The sequence below is a fragment of the Coenobita brevimanus genome, chromosome 18 (genome assembly GCF_032717465.1).
Source record: "Coenobita brevimanus isolate Jiangsu-jjx chromosome 18, ASM3271746v2, whole genome shotgun sequence".
Classification (NCBI taxonomy): domain Eukaryota; kingdom Metazoa; phylum Arthropoda; class Malacostraca; order Decapoda; family Coenobitidae; genus Coenobita; species Coenobita brevimanus.
The window spans coordinates 16,730,896-16,739,133 of record NC_136971.1 but is presented as its reverse complement, the minus strand read 5'-3'; the positions used below and the strand labels follow the sequence as shown (position 1 = coordinate 16,739,133).

The following is an 8,238-nucleotide window of genomic DNA, read 5'->3' as shown; positions in this document are numbered from 1 at the left end:
TGATTTGTCACTTGGTTTAATTTTCTGTCCACACAAAATATCAACTGTATTATGGTCTGTCTCACTAAGGGAATCTTAATAAAATAAAACTGCCTGATAGTAGCAAGAAGGGTTAAGCTTGTAGTCATCCCTTGTTTTTTGCAGTTGAAAGTTAACTGACACCTTTGAATTTCAAAAATCTGCAACCAATAAAAGCCATCTCAACAAGCCCCCTCAGCCATAACATAACTATGTGACTGCCTGAAAAACATTCAGTCTTCATAGTGCCCCAGATTATAAACAGACATTAGAACATGCTTGACTGAAGTATAAATGCAGATGATTTAACGACAAAGGCAGTTACATCATCTCTAAATACACCTTAAACTATTGTACTTTGTGATGTACTCCATCCATCCATCCATTGCCAGACGCCATGTATCCCAAACGGGGTGGTCAAGGGCTTAGAGTTAATTGTTTTACAGGGAGGGGCACTAATCCTCCACCAACCCCACTTGACATGTAGGGATGCCAACAGCATCTGGTGTTCCCAGGCGGTCACCCATCCAAGTACTAACCAGACCCAACGTTGCTTAACTTCGCTGATCGGACGGGAAGCGGTGTACTCAACGTGGCATGGCCTGTGAATAATCAAAGCTAGCAAAATCTAAACTGCAAAAAACAGGAGATGACCTCTGGATTTCTACTACAAGAGGGTCACTATGGCAGACAACCAGTTTTTGTTGTATCTCACTCTTTCCCTAGACTATGAGATACAGTACTACCATAGAATTTATATCCAGGTCCCCAGTTTTACTGTCATGAGGGTCACTAAGGCAGACAATCAAATTTTTACCACGTCTCAAGTTCTCCCCAGCCTACAACATACTGTACAACAATCAACTTTACATCCAGGGTCATTTAGGTAAACCAATTTTTGCTATGTCTCACTTTTCCCTAAAATGTAACATGACCATCAAATTTACATCCAGGTCCCCAACTGTACTGCTGGGGGTAGCAAGAAGAAATGTCAATGATGTCCTCTTGATGTCTAAGACCACAACTTTGGTTGACATTTTCTTGATCTGCATGATCATTCTTCATTTTTGGCCAAGTTTCAACATTTGTTCATTTCCATTCATCTTGTCCTTTCCTGGTTCATTTGTCAACATCTGCAGCTCCTGTATGGGGAACAAATAATTATAATAAATAAACAAAGATCACCACATCAACACCATCATCTGGAATGCATTCCTGACTTCTCAAAAGAACTGCCTGTACAACTGGCCTGACTTCACAAACACTTACAACAAATTGTCCGTTGTAACTATATACAGGTGTTTATATATATATATATATATATATATGTAGCAGCCGTGGCTCAGTGGGTTAGAGCGCTCCGCTCTGACCGAAGGGTCGGAGGATCGAATCCACCCAAGGGTCATTGGTAGACATCAGGAAGGGCATCCGGTCATAAAATGCTACACGCTCCAGTCCAAAAGTCCTCTACCCAGGGGCAACGCCTTAGCCCTTCGGGGATACCTGGCGTAAAACCAAATTATTATTTTATATATATATATATATACAGTAATCCCTCTAATATCCGGACGCCCAATAACCGAACATCCCCACTAACCGAACCTTATCGTCCTGGGATCAAACATTCCCAAAATGGTCCGAAAATCCAAAAAAATTGGAAAAAAAATCGATTTTTTGCCGTCCGTAATTTGAACTTGCCGCGCGCGCCGCGTGAGAGCATTGTTTTGGTTCGTCATTCCTCCGACGTCCGATAGAGCGCCGCTGCATCCTCCCCACTTCCCGCCTGTCTCTCACCGCGACAAGACCTACGCTCTTCGCCATGGCTTGGGAAAAGTTAATGTGCAACACTTAAATTTAATGGAACATTATTTGGACTAAAGTGAACACTGTGAAAAGATAACTAGACTTCTGATGTGTTAGGTGACTAAGGTTCAGTGCAAGACTTCAGGAAGAGGATGTAGTGCACAGTGCTTCAGGAAATCGTTCTTACTGTCAGAGTCCGAGAGGAGGCGGTTATTCATCGAGGTGGCCAGGGACTTGCTGTAAGTAGCCAAAATGTTTCATGTTGTACTATTTTCCATACTATATTTACCAGAATGTTTCATATTGTATTTTTTCCCATACTATACTTACCAGAAAGTGTCATACTGTACTTCTTTCCATACTAAACTTACCTCATGCATGTGCAGTAGGAATGTGTTTTTCAGAGTTCGGTTAGGTTCGGTTAGGTTAGGTTCGGTTAGAGTCCATAAGTACCAGAATGTTTATTAATGTATGAACATACTTCTAAACCCACATTTTATGTGTCTATTGCATTTATTTCAGTCATTTATGTGCCTTATTGGTGTGATTTGGGTGTTAAATAGGTGCTATGCATGTCCGGAGGGAGTTGTATAGGTGTTTCTCTGTGTTAGGGTCCGTAAGTACAAGTCCATAAGCTGGGGCCCAATATCCGGACAAAACCAATATCCGAACCTATCGATGGCTCTATTGATCCGGATATTGGAGTGATTACTGTATATATATCTTGTGGTAGGTGGTGGCGACCATCATCCACTCACTTGATGTAGTGCTGCCTACTTAGCCTTTATCATTCTTTTTCTGTGCCTGCCCTCCTCTCTTCCTATTTCTCCCATCTTTCCTGTCACTTCTTATTGCTTTTCTTTCCTTTACAGGTGGCTTTACATTGAGTGACAAGCCAAATGGTTTCATGTAAGCCAGGAAACCATTTACAACACTGGGTGGTAACCATATAACCAAACCATACGTGTTCCCTACGTGTCAACAAGTGGGTTGGTAGAGGGTTAGTGCCCCTCCCCGTAAAACAACTAAATCAAAAGTCAAATGGCCACCCCTTACGGGATTATGGCGTCTGGCGATAGATATATATATATATATATATATTAGGAGAGAAGCAAACAGAATCTTCCCAAATTTTTTGTTCCCCTTGCAAAAACCAATACAGGTTACAAAACAAAAGAAATTACTACAGTTATACCAAGAGGTTAGAATCGTGGGTAATGATTCTTTCCTCACACCCTCTTATGACTGGGAAAGACATGATGATGGTGATGATGATGATGATGATACTGACTTGAGTACAGAACAATGTTTTAACAAAGCCTGACTGCAAAACAGATAACTGAAACTTCCCAACTAATAGGGGTACAGGTCATTTAATTTTTATTTTTCTCATAGCAACACGGTTTAGCCATATTTTCCTTCACCCCATCAGCTTGAGGATGTATAACTTACTTTATTTGCACCTGAGATGCCAGCAGGGGTGACTTGAGTTCAATCCTGGTTGTGTGGCCCTTTTTGGGGGTAGGGTGGCTCAGTGGTAGAGTGCCTGACTTGAAACCGAAGGATTGAGAGTTCGCGCCCTGCCCGAGTCACCCTGCTGGGAGAGGTGGCGCTCTTCCATCATCCCAGTGGTGTAGCAGCCATGGCTCAGTGGGTTAGAGCACTCTGGCTGAAGGGTCGGAGATTCGAGTCCACCTGAGGGTCATTGGTAGACATCAGGAAGGGCATCCGGTAATAAAGTGCTCCATGCTCTAAACCTAAGTCCTCTACCTGGGGGGCAACACCTTAGCCCTTATTGAAAAAAGGGGACCCAGAAAAAAAATAAAATAATGAAAAAAAAAATAAAAAAAATAAACAACCTTGACTATGCTAGCACAGTATAAGCATGCCTTGCTCACCTGGGGTCATATTCTCCTAGGGCTAGTAATTTTGTAGCACCTTTTCCTTACCAATTTATTTCTGCATGTAGCACTCTAATATTTTTTTCCATATCACTTATGGAGTCTACGCTGACATTAAAGTTGTAAATAACATTTAAATGCACAATAATGCTTAATCTGCAAAATACATTGCTAAGGAACTAAAGAATCTTCTATGCCAATGAGAAGACAACACCTGCTGGCTGCTGCTCTCCAGACTGCTTGCTCTTTTGCAGCATCTGTGGTTAGTCCCTTTACCCTGAGCTACTTGGTGCTGGATATGGACACCTTCATGAGGTGACATCAATATAACCAGGCACATCCCACTCCCTGGTTATACAAATGTCCCTTAACTCCCTCTCTATCCCCTGAAACAAACTGAACTGCAGAAGGGCAGTTTCAGCTTGCAATCCACTAGGTTCATATTTCAGATGAGCCTGGGGACACAACAACAACATGAAACTTTTCTCGGTTCCTTCCTTACCATCACCAATCAATATATCAGCATATACAGTACTGTATTTTGTTTTGCTATCTGTAATTTTCCCTTTAATATTTTTAAGTAGCTGTACAGTATCCTGGTCTCAGGCCCCTACAGGTAACACTGGATTGGAATTTAGCATTACGATTTAGCTCTTTAATTACACAATATAATCAATGTGGCAATGGAGATTTCATAACACCTCTTTCTTATCCTTTTTTTTTTTTTTTTTCCTGTATGTATTTATATGTCTTTAATATCAAAACAGTTGGCATCAAAAACATACAAGAGGATACTGGGGTGTAATGTACATAAGACTCATTAAGGAAGAAGCATTACAAAATACAAGAAACAACTAATGTATTAACATGCCCAGAAGACCGTAACTCAAACTCAACCACAACATGCAGAAAATAAATGGTGAACCTATTTACATGTGGTGAGAGGCAGCTTGCTCAGATCACCCAGGCCCAGCAGACTGCTATTTCCACCCAGATTTATCATCACAATCCTGCAAAGTGTTAGCAGAAGTAGACTAAGATGGTTTGGCCACAGAAAGACAAAGAAGAGTGAAAAACTTACTAGGAAAGTGCATATGAGTGAGGTGAGGTTGGGGGGTAGATGGACTGGGAGTCTGAAGATGAGGATGTGGAGAGGTATTTGAATGAGAATGGTGAGAAATGGAAGGAAGGCTACCTGAAGGCAGACGACATGGCGACAATGAGGTGATTTACTCATGGGCATCCTATTCCTGGGTTATGGCATCTGGTTATAGATAAAATGACACACAGAGAAATAGACAGACATATAGATAGATAGGCAGACAAGTAGACAGACATATACATAGAGGTGCTACAAAGTATCCTTAACTAAAAAGAATAAGGAACAGTTTCTGTAATAAAAGAGCGTTGTGGTGTGGATGTGGATGTGATAGGAAGCGTTATGAGGAACACACTGAGGTGGTTTGGCCATGTGGAGAGGATGGAGGGTGAAAGACTGATGAAGAGTGTGTATGTGAGTGAGGTGGAAGGGGGAAGAGGCAGGGGGAGGCCGAGGATGAGATGGAGGGATGGGGTGGAGAGGGATATGAGAGAGGGGGGTGTGAGTTGGGAGCAAGGCAGTGAAATGGCAGGGGACAGGGCGACGTGGAGGCGTTTTGTTTGTGGCCACCCCAAACGGGATTGAGGCTTCTGGCAACAGATAGATTCTGTAATAGCCATTTTCCCTCACTACATCATTCAACATCATTTTCTGAAAGTTAACTCTGAATCATAAAGTCTTCTTATAAACATTCAGTATCATGAATACTGTAAGCTAACTGTGATCATAAAACTGTCTTATAAACATTCCACATTAAGATCACTGCATGGGTAACCATAAATGAAAAGGTGCTCTGTTACTTATCACACTAAGGTCAAAGTATGGCACTGGCAACTAGAAATAACACACAAAAATCCCACACCACAGGCTAGATTACCATGGTCCAGTACATTTAAGAGTACATGACCAGCCTACTTCCCCTGACGGTATAACGTGATCAAAAACCTCCAGTCACCTCTTGGGGACTGTACCAATGCAAGGCCATCACTTTGAAAAGGGAATTCTCACCACTAGACAATTAAGCAATGAGAGAGAGAGAGAGAGAGAGAGAAAAAAAAAATAGTCTACATGTTTATGCTTGTGAGGTGTACCCAGGATCTGTGGGCTTATGAAACACTGTAGGTTTAGGAATCCAGACCCTGTACTACCGGTACTTATGCTGGCTGTAAAAAAAATAAAAATAAATAAATAAATAAATAAAAATATCAGGCATATTGGAACCTTTTTAAATAATACATATCATCCCAACCCTTAACCCTCCTAAATAATCGGGTAATGTAGGAACCAAAAACTAAGAAAAAGACAGCAAAATGGAAGAACAATTAACAGCACACTCAGTGATATGGGTCACATAATCATTCAGACATCAGTCAAACCTTCTGAACCCTGACTCCACCTCACAGGCAAAATTATCTGCCATATTTTTTGTTACTTTATTGACGCACTTCAAATGCACCTGTCAGACTGTCATTCTAGTCATGAACATAGGACTAATCCTTAGAAATAACTATTTGATGTGCTTTTTCACAAACACTGCCACTCCAACACAAATTTGCACATGCAATCTCTCACCCTACATTCCTTATTCATACATGGGGTAGTGGACTAGTGGTTCTCCAAAAGGTGAATATAACAAGTCTGGTGGTAAAGGTAAAGATACAGATGGGAGATGAGACTACGACGTGCTCGTCTCTAACTTTGGTCTTGAACCTGTGGCTAGTTATCCACACATTCTCCTGGGATACAAGGCCACTGTACTGTATCATCCATGTTATCATTATTACCTCCCTTGAGGTTACCAGATATACTGTATTATTCATTTTACTGTACCTACCAACCAACAGAGTGTAGACAAATCACGTTAAGTGGCACCAGCTGCAGACACCAGTATTCAAGCCCTGGCATTGACTGGCTGGCAATTTCATGGCAGCAACACTAACCACACAGCTTGTGCAGCACCTGCTGGCAGCTGGAAGAAAATATAATTGTGTCACCACAAGAAGGAAAATATTACATTGCTTTCAAAGTTAAGCTAGGTCTTATTAGGTTTATTTTTTTGCAGTATCTAGAAAGAAGGTGTACAACTTAACAATCACCATGATATTTTTCCCTGCTTCTATCTCAGTTATATGATGAACACAAAGGTTCGTAAACTCCATAACACTGCATGACATAGCAGCTCAGATAAATGTTATGCTTACCTATACCACTTAATGCTGTAAGTCTTATTACAAACGTACTTTCACTTTACGAGTGGCTGAAAGTTCTGATGGAGTGAACCTTAACATAAACCACAGAAATTTATTTTATACACTTTTCCTGAACACAATCTGTGGCCTAAAAATAACTGTATCATTCAACATCAATATATGAAATATAATTACACAGAAGTGCAAAATAAACAGCATAAACAATGAACTAAATAAAAACAGAAGTACATTTATGACAACCTAACCTAACCAAAAATTTTTCAACATTTGTATAGTATGGTACCGGTACTTTATGTTTCTACAAATCCTATGGCAAATAATCTTTTTCTCAACAGAAAAGTATATAAACACCAAACCTAATACATATCCTCAAACTACAGCCTTTCCAAAGCATAACAGTACCGGTACCTTTGTTTTTTGGGAAAAAAAAAAAAAAAAAAAAAAAAAAAATAGCGCCAGATAAATACGAGGTAGCGTATTCATCTTCCCGTCCGATCAGCGAAGTTAAGCAACGTTGGGTCTGGTTAGTACTTGGATGGGTGACCGCCAGGGAACAGCAGATGCTGTTGGCATCCCTACGTGTCAAGTGGGGTTGGTGGAGGATTAGTGCCCCTCCCTGTAAAACAATTAACTCTAAGCCCTTGACCACCCCGTTTGGGATACATGGCGTCTGGCAATGGATGGGATGGGTATTCATCTTCATTTCAATGTTGCCACATAAATGACAGTTTAAATTCGTATCATATATGCTTCAAAGTAGGTACTTTTCATTACTAAAATAAAGAATTCAGAAACACCTATTTTGCCCGTGTGAAGGTGCCCCTCTGTGTCTTGTCCGTTTCCCCACACCTTCGTTTCTTTATACTTTCCTCCCTCCACAGTCACTGTCCCTGCCCTCGGCCATGAAAATAAGTGTGGCATGTAAATACCAGTTTTTCCAACCTTTTGTGTAAAGAAAGTGCTGTTTGGCCGTCATGATGCTGGAAAGAGGAAGCTTGATGCCTCTCCCAAGCGGCTTGTTGCGCATTAATTTTATACCTTCCCTTCCTTCTAATTCATAGTTCCTGCAGTTGACCTTGAAAACGCTACCCTAGGATGTAAGTACCAGAATTTCTTACCTGGCGTGCGTTAGGCGCTGTCTTACGGCCATATTCATAATAATTAATGCTTCCCGCCGCCGCGGCCCTGCCCAACACCCTCATTCCCC

General features: G+C 41.1%; 1 non-coding gene across 1 annotated transcript; it reads right to left on the bottom strand.

Annotated features, from left to right (window-relative positions):
* Positions 1-508: 508 nt before the first annotated feature.
* On the bottom strand, positions 509-627 carry LOC145391564 (5S ribosomal RNA). Its single transcript, XR_013895882.1, has one exon. It is a non-coding gene; the product is annotated as a 5S ribosomal RNA (ribosomal RNA).
* Positions 628-8,238: the final 7,611 nt, after the last annotated feature.